The sequence below is a fragment of the Leucoraja erinacea genome, chromosome 5, assembly GCF_028641065.1.
Source record: "Leucoraja erinacea ecotype New England chromosome 5, Leri_hhj_1, whole genome shotgun sequence".
Classification (NCBI taxonomy): domain Eukaryota; kingdom Metazoa; phylum Chordata; class Chondrichthyes; order Rajiformes; family Rajidae; genus Leucoraja; species Leucoraja erinaceus.
In genome coordinates, this window is record NC_073381.1 from 60,547,987 (window position 1) to 60,566,008 (window position 18,022).

General features: G+C 41.9%; 1 pseudogene; it reads left to right on the forward strand.

Moving 5' to 3' along the window:
* The first annotated feature begins 16,432 nt into the window (after window positions 1-16,432).
* On the forward strand, window positions 16,433-16,555 carry LOC129697743 (U2 spliceosomal RNA; annotated as a pseudogene).
* Window positions 16,556-18,022: the final 1,467 nt, after the last annotated feature.

The window sequence follows — 18,022 nt, forward strand, 5'->3', positions numbered from 1 at the left end:
CCAGGTCAGCGCCGACCAGCGATCCACGCACATGAACACTATCCTACACATACTAGGGACAAACCCTGTACTGTATGTCTTTGGAATGTGGGAGAAAACCAAAGATCTCGGAGAAAACCCACGCAGGTCATGGGGAGAACGTTCAAACTGCGTACAAACAGCACCTGTAGTTGGGATCAAACCCGGGTCTCCGGCGCTGCATTCGCTGTAAGGCAGCAACTCTACTGTGGCGCTACCGTGACTGCCCATTGAAGAAAAACGTCATTGTTTTATTACTAAACCAAATAACGGAAAAATATTTGCATTACTCGCTCAAGAGTTCTTTGCTGCAAATAGAGGTAAATCCTTAATGATTACGTCATTTAGTCAAACGCAGAAACAATGATGATCGAATGATGAAATATTTCCCTTTTATTTTGACATCCTTTTCATTCATCTCATTCCAAATATCTCCAGTGTTTGGCACAATTGTACCATTGACTACCATTGTGTTTTTGGTTGTTTGAAAAACACTGTACTTCGTGCCTTTATACACAAATATTCCCCTTTCTAAAAATACAGGGAAAGCAGTGCAAAATTATGCCATGTTGCACGTTGTTCTGGTGCATTTACCATTGAATTACGTGGAAGCTAATGTTGCTGACAAGCATAATTTTGAAAATAGAAAAGTAAAGTATGGACTAATGTAAAAAGAAGACTTTGCCATGTTAGCCAGCCCTCAGATCATTCTATAATTCAGCTATAGTCAATACAGAGGATAATATAGAATGATTACAGAATGTCTGATATGTTTTATTTTATGATCCTCTTCAGTCCCAATTGCTCAATATAGTCAGTAGATGCTTAACTAATCAATTATTTGTTTTTCTAATATGTTTGTGACTGAGAGAAAGCATATAATTGTTTTTACACTAAGGTATGTTATTAAAACTTTATTTTACAATTAACAAAATGTAACAGCTGGAATTTGTTTATTTTAGTAAATAATATGTCTTGTTCATCAGAACAATTCTTTTTCATTAATCTTATTGTCTCAATTGAGGTCTTTGCCCTTTAGGCAAACTGGACTTTTGTTTTGCTGGATTCTTAAATTTCAGATTTGTTATGGTAATAACTGCAGCCTTCTAGGTAGATATTGCACCATAATTTTACCAATGTGTGACCCTTTTTTTTGTCTTATTTGCACTGAGGCAAGTGACACATTTACCCTTTGTGGCTGTCTGCATGGACTTTCCTGTCTTTTCTTATTGCACCATAAGGAAATGGAGATTGCTTTGCTTTTACTCATTCTGCAGAATACCATGTCTGTAGATGTGAATCTTCCCTATTAGTCTGCGAGCAATGGTCCTATGACAGTACAAAGAAATATGTCTGTCATATCAATTGGCTGTCGGGAAGATTAATGTCAATACAATCAAATAATAAAATATTTAAAACCTGACACCGTTGCATGATACTCTACATGATCTGGTGTGGTATGTGGACATTTGAGTGGAAGTGGTCAGAAGAAAAATCACACACAAGAGCAGAGGGAGTCCTGTCAGTTCACCTATCCAATTCCATCCACACCAAGATAAGTCAAAGTGCTCTCCATAAAAACCCTAAAACAAAGTAGTCCAGATACTGGAAATCTGAACTAACACAGAGTCACAATGGTAGAGTTGCTGCCTTACAGTGCCAGAGACCCGGGTTCGATCCTGACGATGGGTGCTGTCTATACAGAGTTTGTATGTTCTCGTGAGATTGACTACGTGGGTTTTCTAAGGGTGCTCCAGTTTACTCACACATTCCAAAGACGTGCAGGTTTGTAGGTTAATTCAGTAAAAATGATAAAATTGTTCCTAGTGTGCAGGATAGTGCGGGGATCGCCAGTCAGCAGGGACTTGGTGGGCCAAACGGTCTGTTGCCACACTGTATCTCTAAACTAAACTAAACTAAACTCAAAAGACCAGCCAGAATCTATTATGTGAAAGCCATACATAATATTAACCCGTTTGATTGACTTGGACCTGAAATGTTAATTATATTTCTCTCTTCACAGATGCTGCCTTACCTGCCTAGTATTTTCACACCATTTTTATTTTATTAACTTTATGCTATGTTATCACAGAAGCAGAAAAATAAGTATCAAAATGTTATTATTTCAAGGAGAAAGCACATCAAAGAAGTGCACGTGATTCATTTTGTAATACTAACTTTAGTATGGGAAATATATGTAAAATGTGACTGTGACTAATTTTCTAAGTTTCTATGTTTTAATTCTAATCTGGATATGTCTGTTCCACTAATGTAAAATTTTGCAAAAGTCAGTAAGTATGAAACGTCGATAAAAATACATTCTGGCACAAAATCTGCAGCTACTTATCTGGAATAGTTGGCAGTAATTTAGTCCTGTTAGATTCCTTTATATATGTTGAGAATAAGATTTTGTATACTTTGTTCAAATTATTTGTGTTTAAACATTTTATTAAAGTTTATATGTGTTTTTGGGCAACTTTTGTAATTTTATTTAAAAATAAATTTTAATATTTAAAAAATATTTTTTTCATTTTGAATGCTTCTGAATATCTGACATGTGCTAAGATATGAACAGTTTTGATGCTAAAGCGGACGGCATGGTTTTGTAAGCTGCTAAAGACTTTCTCAGCAGATTTGCGGGCAGGACTTGCTCTGATTCAGGGTTCACTCCGATTAGGTGGTACGAGATTCTGGTTACACACTGTGCATCACTGCACCACTTGATCAGGTTGATAAGTTTGGCTTTATTACTCCGACCCTGTTAAATACTAAACTCTAACTAAAGCAAATTAATATTTGGTTATTTTGTGAAGTTATGTGGTGGGCCCCACTCAGAAAACCATTGGACAATATAATGGCAATGCCAGCGTGTCAATTTTCTAAACTATGTGATAATCCTGCTAAGTAAAATTTTACAGTAAAGTTAACGTCGCTAAAAATACATTCTGGCACAAAATCTGCAGCTACTTATCTGGAATAGTTGGCAGTAATTTAGTCCTGTTAGATCCCTTTATATATGTTAAGAATAAAATTTTATATACTTTGTTCAAATTATTTGTGTTTAAACATTTTATTAAAGTTTATATGTGTTTTTGGGCAACTTTTGTAATTTTATTTAAAAATAAATTTTAATATTTAAAAAATATTTTTTTCATTTTGAATGCTTCTGAATATCTGACATGTGCTAAGATATGAACAGTTTTGATGCTAAAGCAGACGGCATGGTTTTGTAAGCTGCTAAAGGCTTTCTCAGCAGATTTGCGGGCAGGACTTGCTCTGACTCAGGGTTCACTCCGATTAGGTGGTACGAGATTCTGGTTACACACTGTGCATCACTGCACCACTTGATCAGGTTGATAAGTTTGGCTTTATTACTCCGACCCTGTTAAATACTAAACTCTAACTAAAGCAAATTAATATTTGGTTATTTTGTGAAGTTATGTGGTGGGCCCCACTCAGAAAACCATTGGACAATATAATGGCAATGCCAGCGTGTCAGAACTATGTGATATCCTGCAAGCTTTACAGTAAAGTTATCAGTCGCTAACACGGTTTTATATATCCTGGAAAATGCAATTAATGAGCATAAAGGAAATTGTTTCAAATTGCTGGCATTAATGGGAAATTATGTCCAGTGTTCAGATGCTTTACCAACCCTTTCATGTTAATTTTGATCAGTTAAAGTTAATTGGCTGGAGTTTGGGGTATTCATGTCATGTGTAATCTCCGGTAATCCTTCCTTGATCCTGTTTGTCATTTTTCAGTAAATCAAATGACCAGAAGTACTGAAACCAATTTCCAATGCCATGAATTGTCAGGTTGGTGTTCTGCTTGACTTGTCACAACACATGAGAAGTTGTCTGGCTTTTTACATCTGCTGGAAATTGGTGTATGTTAAACGTGCTTATGGTGTGTTGTGGCACTATGGCTGATCACCCTTTCAGTAGCATTAATAAGGACGTTTGTAAGGAAAATGTTCAGAAGTCACCATCTGGGTGAGATTACCTGCTGAAAAGCTTTGCAGTAATTTTGAGGTTTATGATACATTGCTAAGAGATTCACAGCTGAAGTAATTTGTAAGATTATGCTATTGGCTGCACATTTGCTATTGATGTAAAATATTATGCCAGCAGCATTCTCATGGATATTATGCACAAATAAGTTGCGTGAAACTATATTAGTTTAAGTGGTATTTGAACCTCTTCATAATCATTGTTGAAGACAATGTCGACAGTTGTTTGTTTAACATAATATGATACAAACATAGGTAAAATTCCAAAGCTGCTCAGGAAAGACTTTCAAAGACATTCAATTTATTTATTTTGATGCATTTGATAAAGAGCTAATTTGATAACAGAGAAACGGGTAGGATTCACTGAGCAATAAAATCAAATCATTCCATTATGATCAAGATTCATTTATCCTATTTATTGACATTTGGAAAGTCCGTAACATTTTACTTACTAATTTTATTTAAAAGGATGGCATGAATATAAATTGAAGACTATCATTTTATTGCTGAACATATTTTACGATTCCACTTTTGCCAAAAAGTCCTACTTTTACTTCTGACATCATGTTATTAAATTATTGGCTCTAAAAGCTCAAAATCTGTAATGATGTGTAAAGGAATTGATTCATTGAACTGAATAGAAAGACACAGCATGGAAACAAGCCCTTTGGTCCATGAAGTTCACGCCAACCATTGACGATGTGCTGTTTCAGTGAGGATATAGATCTACATGTCATTTATCTCTGAGTGATGTTCTGAAGAATATTTGCAAATCACTTGAAATACAATTGCATCTTATTTCTCTTACGAGCTTAATGCTCTTTGTTGAGAGGCACTGTGACGGTATACCATTAAAAAAAAATATTGCCTTTACATCATGTTAATTTACTGTGAAATGCTTGGAGATTGAGTAATCTATATTTTAATTTAATTTAGTTTATTGTCATGTGTACCGAGGTACAGTGAAATGCTTTTGTTGCATGCTAACCAGTTAGCAGGTAGACAATGTATGATTACAATCAAGCAATTCGCAGTGTACAATTATGAGATAGAGGGAATAATATTTTGTGCAAGATAAAGTCCAGTAAAGTCTGAGAGTCTCCAATGGGTAGATAGGACCGCTCTCAAGTTGTTGATAGGATGGTTCAGTTGCCTGATAACACAAGAAACTGTACCTGAATCTGGAGGTGTGCGTTTTCACACTTCTGTACATCTTGCCTGATGGGTGAGTGGAGAAGCGGGAGTAACCAGGGTAAGATTTGTCCTTGATTGGTGGCCCTGCCAAGGCAGCATGAAGTGTAAATAGAGTCAATGGGTGGTTTGTGTGATGGTCTGGGTTGCAGAGAAATTCTTGACCATATCCTGTGTTACAAGGAGAATATTTTAGTCTGAAGAAGGAACCTGACCTGAAACATCATCCTTCCATGCCTGCCTGACCCACTGAGTTCCTCCAACACTTTACCTTTTGCTCAAGATTCTAACATCTGCAGTTCCTTGTGTCTCGTCCAACAGTTTTTGTTTTTTACTCAGAATATTTTAGCGAGCAGCCTTGGTTTAAGTGAAGCACATATTTCAACCTTCTAATAGTTAGGATGAGATTCCTGACTGTCAAGGTTTTCCAGCTGCAGAATGTAAAGTTAATCCTTGGTTGGACGTGTTTCTGCAGAGCGGTGTTTCTGTTTTTTCAGCATGGTATCAGTTTCAGCTCTTCTAACACCTGAAGTCACTCAGCTGTGGAGAGAGATTTACCTTACTCTTCCTGCTGGTACACTTTAAGTTCCTAATTCAGCTGTCATTACGAGAGAAGGCATGTGTCATTTATTTGGTCGATTACTTAAAATAACTCCAATCCTAAACTATCTCTGTCATTCAGTGTGAGCACATTTAATCAATACCCTGATCAATTAATCCCCATGCCTTTCAAATATTTTACAGAGAAGGTGGGGGGTGTCACATATTTGTTTCTGCTCATTATTCATTCTTGAAATAAATATATTTTCTTTTTTCCAACAATCAGAAAACTGCAGAAGATTATGGTAGATTTTTAATTCACTAACATAAGGGGGGGAACCAACATTATACAGTACACGGTGTTTGCCCCCTCTCTGACAGCTTTAAATCTAGTTGGATCATTGTTAAAATGACTATGACTTTAATTGGGGATTCATGAAGCTGATGATAACGGTCATACAGTGCAGTAGTGCTGTGATGAAATTATTTTTTAGATCCTTTATCCCCTGACACATTGATTCTGAAGGCCCTCGATCAATGTTCCTTGGATTTTGTGGTATTTATTAATAATATATTGAAGTGCACAAGGTTTGATCAGAGGTTTGCAGATGTCATCAAAATTGGGAATTTGTTGTAGACTGCAATAACATATGACACAAAAATGGCAAAGAGATATCAACCAGGGAAAGATAATGTGACGAATCTGAGGAGAATAATATAATAAACAATAGAATAATATAATGAATGGCAACAAACCAAAACTTGTTGAGGAATAGAGGAATTTTTGAGAAAGTGAACATATTCCTGAAGGTAGCAAGATAGGGTAGATAATATGCTCATAGGCTTTACTTTCTTGGCTAAGGCATACAATGTAGTAATAGGAAGGTTATGCCAGAGTTGTATAAAGCTTGAATTACATAATAGTTAGATTATTATATATAGTAACCACATACCTGTCAGGAAATCCTTCAGAGGGGTGAACCCCCGAAAAGCGCCTGGTCCTGATGGTATACCCAGTCGTGTTCTAAAAACCTGTGCGGACCAACTGGCGGGAGGTTTTACGGACATTTTCAACCTCTCACTTCTGAGGCCTGAGGTCCCCACCTGCTTTAAAAGGGCATCAATTATACCGGTGCCCAAGAAGAGTAAGGTGACGTGCCTCAATGACTATCAACCAGTGGCACTAACGTCGGTGGTGATGAAGTGCTTTGAGAGGTTAATCATGGAACAAATCAACTCCTACCTCGACAAAAACCTAGACCCACTGTAGTTCGCGTACCGCCACAACAGATCAACGGTGGATGCGATCTCGCTGGCCCTCCACTCCGCACTGGACCACTTGGACAACAAAAACTCATATGTCAGGCTGTTATTCATTGATTACAGCTCGGCATTTAACACAATCATCCCCTCCAAACTGGTTACCAATCTCGCAGAACTGGGTCTCTGCGCATCCCTCTGCAATTGGATCCTCGACTTCCTCATCCACAGACCACAGTCTGTTCGTATTGGTGGAAATGTGTCAGCCTCGATAACAATCAGCACGGGAGCACCTCAAGGCTGCGTGTTCAGCCCCCTGCTGTACTCACTCTATACCCATGACTGCGTAGCGAACCACAGTGCGAACTCCATCATCAGGTTCGCTGACGACACCACTGTTGTGGGACGTATCACTGATGGGGATGAGTCAGAATACAGAAGAGAGATCGATCGACTGTCCATATGGTGCCAGCGCAATAACCTGGCCCACAACACCAGTAAAACCAAGGAACTGATTGTGGACTTTGGAAGGAGTAGGAGGGGGACCCACAGCCCCATTTATATCAATGGGTCAATGGTTGAAAGGGTCAAGAACTTCAAATTCCTGGGCGTGCACATCTCTGAAGATCTTTCCTGGTCCGAGAACACTAACGCAATTATCAAAAAAGCTCATCAGCGCCTCTACTTCCTGAGAAGATTACGGAGAGTCGGATTGTCAAGGAAGACTCTCTCTAACTTCTACAGGTGCACAGTCGAGAGCATACTGACCGGTTGCATCGTGGCTTGGTTCGGCAATTTGAGCGCCCTGGAGAGGGAAAGGCTACAAAAAGTAGTAAACTGCCCAGTCCATCATCGTCTCTGACCTTCCTTCCATCGAGGGGATCTATCGCAGTCGCTGCCTCAAAAAGGCTGGCAGTATCATCAAAGACCCACACCATCCTGGCCACACACTCATCTCCCTGCTACCTTCAGGTAGAAGGTACAGGAGCCTGAAGACTGCAACAACCAGGTTCAGGAATAGCTACTTCCCCACAGCCATCAGGCTATTAAACCTGGCTCGGACAAAACTCTGATTATTAATAACCACTTTCTGTTATTTGCACTTTACCAGTTTATTTATTCATGTGTGTATATATTTATATCATGGTATATGGACACGTTTATCTGTTTTGTAGTAAATGCCTACTATTTTCTGTGTGCTTAAGCAAAGCAAGAATTTCATTGTCCTATACAGGGACACATGACAATAAACTCACTTGAACTTGAACTTGATACCTAGAGGCTCAGAGTGATGCTGGAGAATCCCAGGACAATTGGAGTCTGCTCTTGGGTTCTACACGGTCTTCAGATACACAACAGAATGATCAATGTTAGAGGCACTGTGGATATTTAGAAATTTCTCTTTTGAGGCCCCAGCAACAATAATACTGCGCACACTTTGTTTTGGTAGGTAAGGGAAAACAGTAAAATTATCACCAGAAGTGCAAATGTGTATCTGACTACTTACTGTAGGTTGGTTGTGTCTGCTCGAGACGGAAAATTTAGTTAAAATAAGGGATAAAGTGGTCCAGTTTGCATGCTGGGATATTTGGAGCTATAGTTCTTGCCAGTCTTGAGAACAGATTGATGAATCCAGTTTTAAATTCTTAACCTCACTAAACGTTGAAAGCCTTCCTACCATGTGTGTACTATGATAAGAAAGATTGATCAAATAGACAGAAGTTAGGCCAACATCTATTATGAAACTAGACTTACCATTACCACAGAATCAATTTTATATCGACATGGGAGGTAGGAATACGAGTATCCCTGTTTGGGGATTGGTACATTTGTAGTGCAGGTACAGTTATTTAGACAAGTTGATCAGGGTGGATTCACGGATAGGTTAACTTCTGGAATGTTTCTTTATTACAGGGACATATGTTTACTAGAAGGTGGTGGTGGTGGGAATATAGGATTAATATCTAGCTTCAATCTGGTTTCTTTTTATGTGACAAGTGGTCAAGGTGTGTCCACTAATGATGTGCTAACATGGATTAGAAGACAGTTTAATGACCAAATAAATTTCATGGTATATTTAGTATTCTTCCTTATGTATCTCTTTTTTTGCTCTGTGATGTTTCTAGTCCTATGTTGTTCAATCTTGCAAAGAGATTGCTTATATTCTCTTGCAGAGCATTTGAATGGCTTGGATAAAGTGGATGTGGAGAGGATATTTCCACTACAGTTTGCATTAAAAAATATATCATCTATACTTTGAATTGTAGTCAGGTGTTACGGGGCAAAGGCAGGAGAATGGGGTTGAGAGGGAAAGATAGATCAGCCATGATTGAAGTCTTGATGAATGGTCATCTGAATGGTCTAATTCCGCTCCTAGAACATGAATTCCAATTTTTTTGTTTTTTGTTTTATCCATTTATGAAAGAAGAATTAAAAGTGTTTCTTGAAGGCACCATTTCTCTCTGTGGGGTTTTCAATGGCTGTCAGGAGTGCTTGGTATACATTTGGGAAGTCATTTTTCACCTCTCAAACTGGAAGGTAAATGTTGAAGATCTATTTGACTGCAGGATCATTGCAGCTGCCTCCAATCCTGCCCTTTCCTGACATTCCAACATTTGTAGTTCTATTGCAGGGTCAGCTGTATGAGCTTTAACCAGACCTTCCGAAATGCACCAGGCCAAACTGAAGCGAGATCTACTTTAGCAAGTGAGGCAACCTGGTACCTATTGTGGATCAAACCCCAAATCTTCCTTGTTTGTTGATTCCTCTTGCCTTAACTGAGCTTAATTTTATTTAAGTAAAACTGCTGCTACTTGAGAAATGCAGCTCTTCAAATTATTGTGCTACTGAAAAAAATGACATCTCGCCCTGTTATAATTATTCTACCTGCATTGAAAGCAATGTTTCATATTATTTATATTTACATACTATGTAGAGCACCTTCCAACCGAATGAAAGTATTGTTTACATTTTTGAAAGAAAGCGAAACGTGATATGGTCAAATTGGAAAGCAAGAATAATGAACTATAAGAGAGTGAGACACAATGCAGAGATTGCGTAACCTCAGGAACACCTTTAAAGATCTCCTGGTCCCATTGATTGTCGATGGCAAACATTGTGTTACCCGACTTTAACCTTCATGAAACTATGTATTCACACGATGTGTCAATTAATAATGAAGTGTTGGATTTGCTTCGATTAAACATGTTCTATGGCAATATATGACAATTTTACTTCGGAGTCACGTGAGTGACTACGTGAAGAAGCCCGCCCCAGGACGCATTGCGGCATTACGTTTCAGCATGCAAAGCGGCAGGCGGGAGACAGGCTCCCGCAGAAACGAGAAAAATCTAAGTTTAGGTAAGTACTTACCTTTACTTTTACAGCCCCTTTGCGTCTGCTTGTTCCCCGCAGGGCATGCAAGCGGCCCCCTTGGACTCCGGGAGGAGTTTCTCCGTTCGCGGGAGGGGAGGAAAGACGCTACCACGACCGCACTCACCGGCGGACCATGGATGGGAGCTGTGCCGGTGCCGGTAACTCTCCACAGGGGCGACATCGAGAGAGCGCAGGAAGACGGCGCTAGCACTGCGTTGGGGTTCCCCTCAGTCCTCGCTCGCCCTCGAGTACTGTCCAGGTGAGGCAGGCAGGCGGGCGGGAGGAGGCTTCCGACATATGCGGAGCCGTTAAGGGGACCCACTGTGCAGTGCTGGCGTGAGTGCGCTGCAGCCCGAGTGCAGGTGAGCAGCAGCCCGAGTGCAGAGAGAGAGAGAGAGCGAGGACCGCTAATCAACGGCCCGCTCCCGACACTGCACCAAGCCCGTCAGCATCAGCTGCGGGCTGGGGGAAAAATGCTGCACCTGCCCGCTCGACGAAAGAACGTCATTGGGCAGCAACAGGCGGTAGGACCGCTTAGCGGGCGGTCCACAAACCCGGCACCACGACCGAGCCAGCCCGCTAGCGCCTGAGCAGCGGGCTGGATGTGTGTAAAACCAGGCGGTGGAGCCGACATCGGACTGGGACGTCTCTCCACCCAGGAGGGGGAGAGACAGCCGCCTGAGCTGCAGGAGCGGCTCTTGGGCATGGGAAAGGTGAGTTTGCAGTTGTGTTTTATTATAGATTTCATGAACACAACGCAAGAACTCGCAAAGAGAACTGCCCCGCTCCAACTCTACCAGCGGGGCAGCAAACGGCGGCAGCGTCGCTCGCAGAGCGTTTTTCGCTGTCCCTGAGACCGAGCCAAGCCAGTCTCGCCAGAGCCTACACGGCGGACTGGGAAAGCGGCCAGGAAGCCAAACGGGCGGTGGTCTCCGATTCGTCGGAGGGGGACATGTCTCTACCAAAGCAGAGAGGCAGCCGCCTGAGCTGCACTTAGCAGCTCCTGGAGGAGAAGGTCCACCGGGAACAGCAGCGCTCCCGGCGAGACAGGACAGGCACCTCCTCCATAGTGTCGTTCAGGCACTGCCCTTTGCTACCCTCATACCATGGGTTGGAGCAGGAGGCTAGCATTGGTGACCAGGGCAGGGCTGGTCTGCAAATGGGGCAGGCGGACAAAATCGGGAGTATGCATGAGGTGCAGGATCAGGAACAGCTGTTGGGTGTGGTGGACCGCTTCGTAGCAACCCCACGGGCTGGAGCACCGCCGGAGCCAAAACAATGGCAGCCAGCAAGAATATACAGCACCAGAGAACTGTGAGGCCCTTAAGGGGAATAAGCCTAAAACAGCAAAATCTGGAAGTTGTGGGGGCCTTATGCGGGCATATAAACTCAAGCTACAGCGGATCCGAAGGCTCCTGATGTCAGCTATCACAGTCTATGCTCGTTCTGTGGAGATAACGAGATGAACACATGCCACCAGAAAGTGCTGGTATTAAGGTGTACCACACAATTCGAACTAAACAATCTCTGAAGGGAAATATAACACCTGCCCTCAATCTCAAAGATGCAGGCTTGAGCAAAGCCCAGCAGCGGAGGCAGACTCACTGCTATTTGGGAGAGATCTGAACAAAAAGCTGAAGGAGATCGAAGAGGCATCAAAAACCTTCGGCATCATGAGGGCAGGCCCCGGGACGAGCAAACCACGACTTTCGATACCCAAACAGCAGCACCTCACGGCATCCACCAGTCAATGTCTAGAATATGGGACTGGTGAACGCTTGGGGCCGCACTATCCCCAAAGATCTTTTAGATCAGGGCCCGCCGCGGACCCCCTGGAAAATGCGCCTCCCCCCAACGTCGCCAGCACGTCCTCAGAACAAAAGCACTCAGAAAACAGAAAACACAAAACCGCCAATAACCATGGAGGTAGGTGGGTCTGGTTCCTACCAGCATATAGAGCGCTTTCTTGGACTATCTTGGCTTTCATATTAATTCAGTCCACGTAACTATAATGTTGCCAAGAGACAACATAGTTGAATTGGCACAAACAAGCACAAATTAATGGTCAAACTGCCAACTACTCGACAAATAACAGAGTAATTGGGAAAAAATGGTACCATTTCTGTCTACATCATTCAGATGTTAGTATCAAAAACAACATATAGGTTGTCATTGAGCATCTTATGAAGTTACCCACTGAAGTAATATCGGAAAGACAGTGGTGGGGTTACCACTTATACTGGGCATTAATTATCTAAAAAATGTTCGGGTGAATTTTATGAGTTTTAAAGCACTTGCATGTATGGGTATAAATAGACTACACTATGGAGGTGGCCTATATTAACCATATGGCAGCATAAAGTCGGTATCATATGGCAAGTTGGTCAAACCAATTTGGCAATGGTATATCCATAGATGTATTTGACTATCAACAACTTACCTGGCCGGTAAGCAAAATACAGTGACAGACACCAGGTCACATAATATTAAGGACAACATCAATTAGATGTTTTCATATAAAGTTTAACAAAACTATCAAGCTATATGATGCAACAGATATTAATGCATTTCATTGTCGCTGTACTGCACACTGACAATGACAATTAAAATGGAATGTGAATCTGATATCGATTATTTGCATTAACGCTATATCACCAGGTGTTCGGGGATGTCCTATGTATGTCGCGGGGGAAACCAGACCCTGGGGCAGTGGAATCCTCATTTAAAATTTCTCTGGGACAGATAGTTCCAGCAGAAAGATCGTCAGCTATATATATATTAACTTTTCTGACCTATAGGTCATGTTGTCATTCAAGAATGTATTTATAATATTGATAGACAAATGCGTTCACGCTGCATTGGTGAAATTAATTCTATGTATTTTTTCCCTTCTGCCTCACCAATCGAGAACAACGCACAGTACAAAAGGATTCTGCTTCAGGTATTTGATAGTACCTGACGGACTTACGCAGCCCTTGTTTCACTTCACGTCATGACATGGCTGTTGAAACTTGGATGGTGTTTTCCAGTACCCAGAATTATTAACAATCGGAGCCGGGCACAAATCAACTGTGCCATGAGAAAAATAAGCTCCTGAGCTGCAGATTCTGCGCAAGCCTCTGGGACTGGGATTGTTATACTGAACAATCGACACCATGTCAGCATCCTTTTGAACATCCACTGGACTACAACACTTGTCCAGCATCAAGAGAAGTACTGCAAGGATACAGGGAAAACCTACTCATCCGATACAGGTACTACGTACTGGAATTCCTGGAGAACCTTCATCACGATGAAGGATTCGGCTACAGTACCATCAACACAGCTAGAATTGCCCTGCCTGTTCTTTTCCAAACAGCTACAGGACAACAGGCCATGGGGTCACTGGCTGGTGGTAAATTTGAAGGGTATTAAAACTCTAAACCCCTAGACCAGGTACACCCATATATGGGATGTCACAGTGGTTAACCATACTTCAGGGGATACCCACCAGCCAGAGCCCTAAACCTGAACCTTCTATGCACTAAAACATATGTTGAAGGCACACGGAGCAGCACAGAGGGTCCAGTCATTACTCCTATTTTCAACTGGACACCATGCTCACAGCTTCAGACCAGATCTCTATCATTTGTCCATGGAATGGTCAAACCAAACCAGGAACACCTTATCCAGTCATAAAACCCGGGCTTACCCGCCAGAAAACACGGTAATGTGCCAAGACCCTATTACCTTACATAGACACAACCTAATTATGCGAGGGAGATGAAAAGCCTTGTGGGTTGGTCACAAAAAACCTTGTGGTCGGGTAACAAGCCTTTTTTGAAATGGCTCAAGCAGGTTAAAGCTCCTGGGATAAAACTAACATGTACAAAGTTGTCATCCCACAGGAGAAGCTTCCACGTCAACGGCAAAAGAATGGACGTGCCTGTAAACCACATCCTGGCTCCAGCAGAATAGTGGGGGTAAAACGTTCAGAGAAATAATTTATTATAAACTGTTGACAAAACCTGTTTTTTATTTGCAGGAAAGATTCCAATCTGCAAATATTCAAATTAGCCAAGGGGAGCATTTAAAATTCTTCAGTGTTATTGTAAAAATACCATTGTTTTTTCTATAAACAGAATCATTGGTTGATTATGATAACACGCTTCCTCCCTCAAAGGCTTCGGCAGCGAGTGATATAAAGCTGTTACACGGTTTGAAATCACAGAAGCTTTGAAATCTTCACGTAGTCACTCACGTGACTCCGAAGTAAAATAGTAAGATTAAACGAGAACTTACCAGTTTGAAGTTTGATCTGTATTTTATGAGGAGTTACGATGAGGGTTTACGTGCCCTCCGCTCCCACCCTCATTACATGGATCAAACTGATAAATTGATGTCTCTTTATTCTTTACTATGTTACTTCAAATCTTGTGTCTATCTGTGATTCCACACCGCTGCTTTGAAGTATGCCGCAATGCGTCCTGGGGCGGGCTTCTTCACGTAAATCCTCATCGTAACTCCTCATAAAATACAGATCAAACTTCAAACTGGTAAGTTCTCGTTTAATCTTACTATTATCTCCTGCACTCTTCCTAACATTGGCACCTTTTTTCCTTCTCATATGCAAGGGAGTCACTAATATGGGACAATTGGTTCTGCTGTTTTTGACAAGGGTCTAGAAATCTGCCTGGTTAATCAAATAATCAGTAATGATAAAATGCAGGCCTAATATGGCCTGATTTATCTGTACATATTTTTTGGACGGCTCAAACGCTGATGATTGGGATGCGAAACAATCGCGAAGGAAGGGGATACTTGGGCAAGTTACAACATTTCAGTATAGTCCCAACAGATTGAGCAGGATTAAATCCTTATATCTGTGCAGTGAGTTCTATAAAGTGCAGTAAGTTTACCAACGGAATCATTTTGTAGGTGATGAATCCTTTGAATGTTCCTTTTTATTGAATGTGATACTTCATGGAAACCGATCAAATAATGCTTTACTCTGAATCGCTTAATCACAAAGAACTGCAGATACCGGTTAACAAAAAAAGCACCAAAGAGCTGGAGTAACTCAGCGGTTCAGGCAGGAACTCTGGAGAACATGGAAAGGCCATGTTTTGGGTAGGGACCCTACCGACTGCCTTCTGACAATCTGTGCACATTTTCACCGTACTTCTTCATCTGTGACTACAGCAGGCAAGTGGTTAGACTGCAGCTGATTAGATGCAGACCAAACTGTCCTGCACATTACCACATCCAAAACTTTCAAGTGTATGGACTATACGATAAATCAGCATTGATACTTCTCCCACTATCTCCCACTATCCCCCCCCCCCCCCCCCCCCCCCCACCCCCCCCCCCCCCCCCCCCCCCTCCCTAACCCCATCCACTTCCAGCTACATCTGTCCCCTTGGCATTATATTTCACTCTAGATCTCTCGATATCTGGCACTCTTTTGTCTCCTTGTCTCTTTATTGCCTTCTGTTCATTGCCAGCCTTTGCCTACCTATCCGCCAATCTATGCCGGATCTCACTAGTATCCACCTCTGTTCCAGCTTTCACTTCCCTTTTACAATCACTCTGAGGAATGGTCCCAACCCGAAATGTCACTTCACCCATGTTCACCAGAGATGCTGCCTGACTCGCTGAGTTACTTTGGCACTAGTGTCATTATTTTTACTCTGAACCAGTTGCTGTTCCTGATAGATGGGACCTTTCCCAGTGAAATATAGAAGGGAAGCTACATAGCAGTAATGGTTTCTACTTTGTTGGATACTAAAATAGGACTGCTGGGTGGGTCCTGTTGATGATGCAAGGTGGGATCTTTGGTAACAGCTTAATGTGCACTGTTCCTAGCACAGTTGAAACAAATGGGGGAAATATTTTATTTGATGGTCCTACTGACATTTGAATGGGGCAAAATGAGATATGGAAACATTACACCTCATGAGACAGAGAGAGGGAGACAGAGAGAGACAGAGAGAGAGAGAGAGAGAGAGAGAGAGAGAGACAGAGAGAGAGAGAGACAGCGAGAGAGAGAGAGAAAGATTTGCTTCTCGGCCTTTTGGCTTAGATCAAGTTTCTGTTCTTATCAGTTTAATATCTGGTATGTTTTACGTTTTTTGATGCGGAGAGACATGTACTTTACAGAATGCACATTCTGCACCACTTTGCCTTTGTCTTCCGTCCGGACACACCCTGACGGTCCGTGTTACCGGTCCTGACAGCGGGGGCGGTCCCCAGTGGAGGTCTCTCTACAAGGGAGTCTTCCCTCTTTACATCGGGGACCTGGGGGTAGAGAGTGTTGCACAGGGCCGTGGAGTGTAATAAACTTTTGAGTTAGTTCACAGGCTCACCGGCTGCCAGTAACTTCTGCAGTGAGGAAGAGACTGTGTTCCACGTGTATATGGAGTGTGCGAGGCTACTGCCCCGTACCAATATCTGAAGGGGTTGTTCCTAAAGTTCTGGTTACATTTTAGTCCTACGATTCTTGTGTTTGGCCACACGGCAGGGTGTGGGGAGAGCCAAGTGGGAGGGTGGGACCTACCTGTCGGTCTACTCCTGGGCCTGGCCAAGATGGCCATATGCGGGTCCAGGCAGCAGGCGATGGATGGTAAGGCAAGAGTCGGCTGCTTGCCCCTCTTTCGGGCCTACGTCCGTGCACGTGTGTCCCTGGAGAGGGAACATGCGGTGTTCACGGGGACTTTGGAGGTATTCCGTGGGCGCTGGTCACCGCGTGGGGTTGAGAGTATTGTGAACAATGATTGTAATGTTGTACTATAATGACATTTGATATAATGTAAGTTCGTTTTGTGTATGACTTGATCTGTTGTATTATTTGATGTGTTGAATAAAGTCTTTGAGAAGAAAAAAAAAAAGAATTGAATTAATTGTTAGATTACAAATGATACATGACAGGGCCAATTGATGCCATTAATATTGCACTGAACGGTTACTGGAGACTGGAATGACAAATCAATAATATAATTCACTATGTAATATCACTGTCATTTATATTGTACATTATGAATAAATTGTGGATAGACACAAAAAGCTGGAGTAACTCAGTGGGACAGGCAGTATCTCTGGAGAAGGGTCTCGGCCCAAAACGTCACCCATTTCTTCTCTCCAGAGATGCTGCCTGTCCCACTGAGTTACTCCAGGTTTTTGTGACTATCTTCGGTTTAAACCAGCATCTGCAGTTCCTTCCTACACATGAATAAATTGTTGTTTCTTTTGTGAATGAACAAAAGGAAGTTTTGGATTTCACTGAGAGTGTATTCAAATGGATTAGAGAACCATGTTGGATTATCGAGAGAATGTACTTTTGAAATTACTCCAAGCAGTGTTATTGTCTTAAATGCTCAACATGGTAATTTGTACTTTATTTAAGTCTTCTTTTACTTTAATGGAACCCATTCAGGATTATCTTTCTTGCAAGAGTTGGATATTTGGTGGTTGTCTGAGTGAGGTGATGTGATGAGACTATGCTCCCTATGCATCCCACACCTTGCTGTGTTGAGGGGGCAGTGAGACACTGGTTAGTCAGAGCACTCTTTCATGTAAGGGGCCTACCACATGCTTGTTTTGTTTGTTTGTTGGTTCACATGCTTGATCAATGGCGTTTTATCATTCATG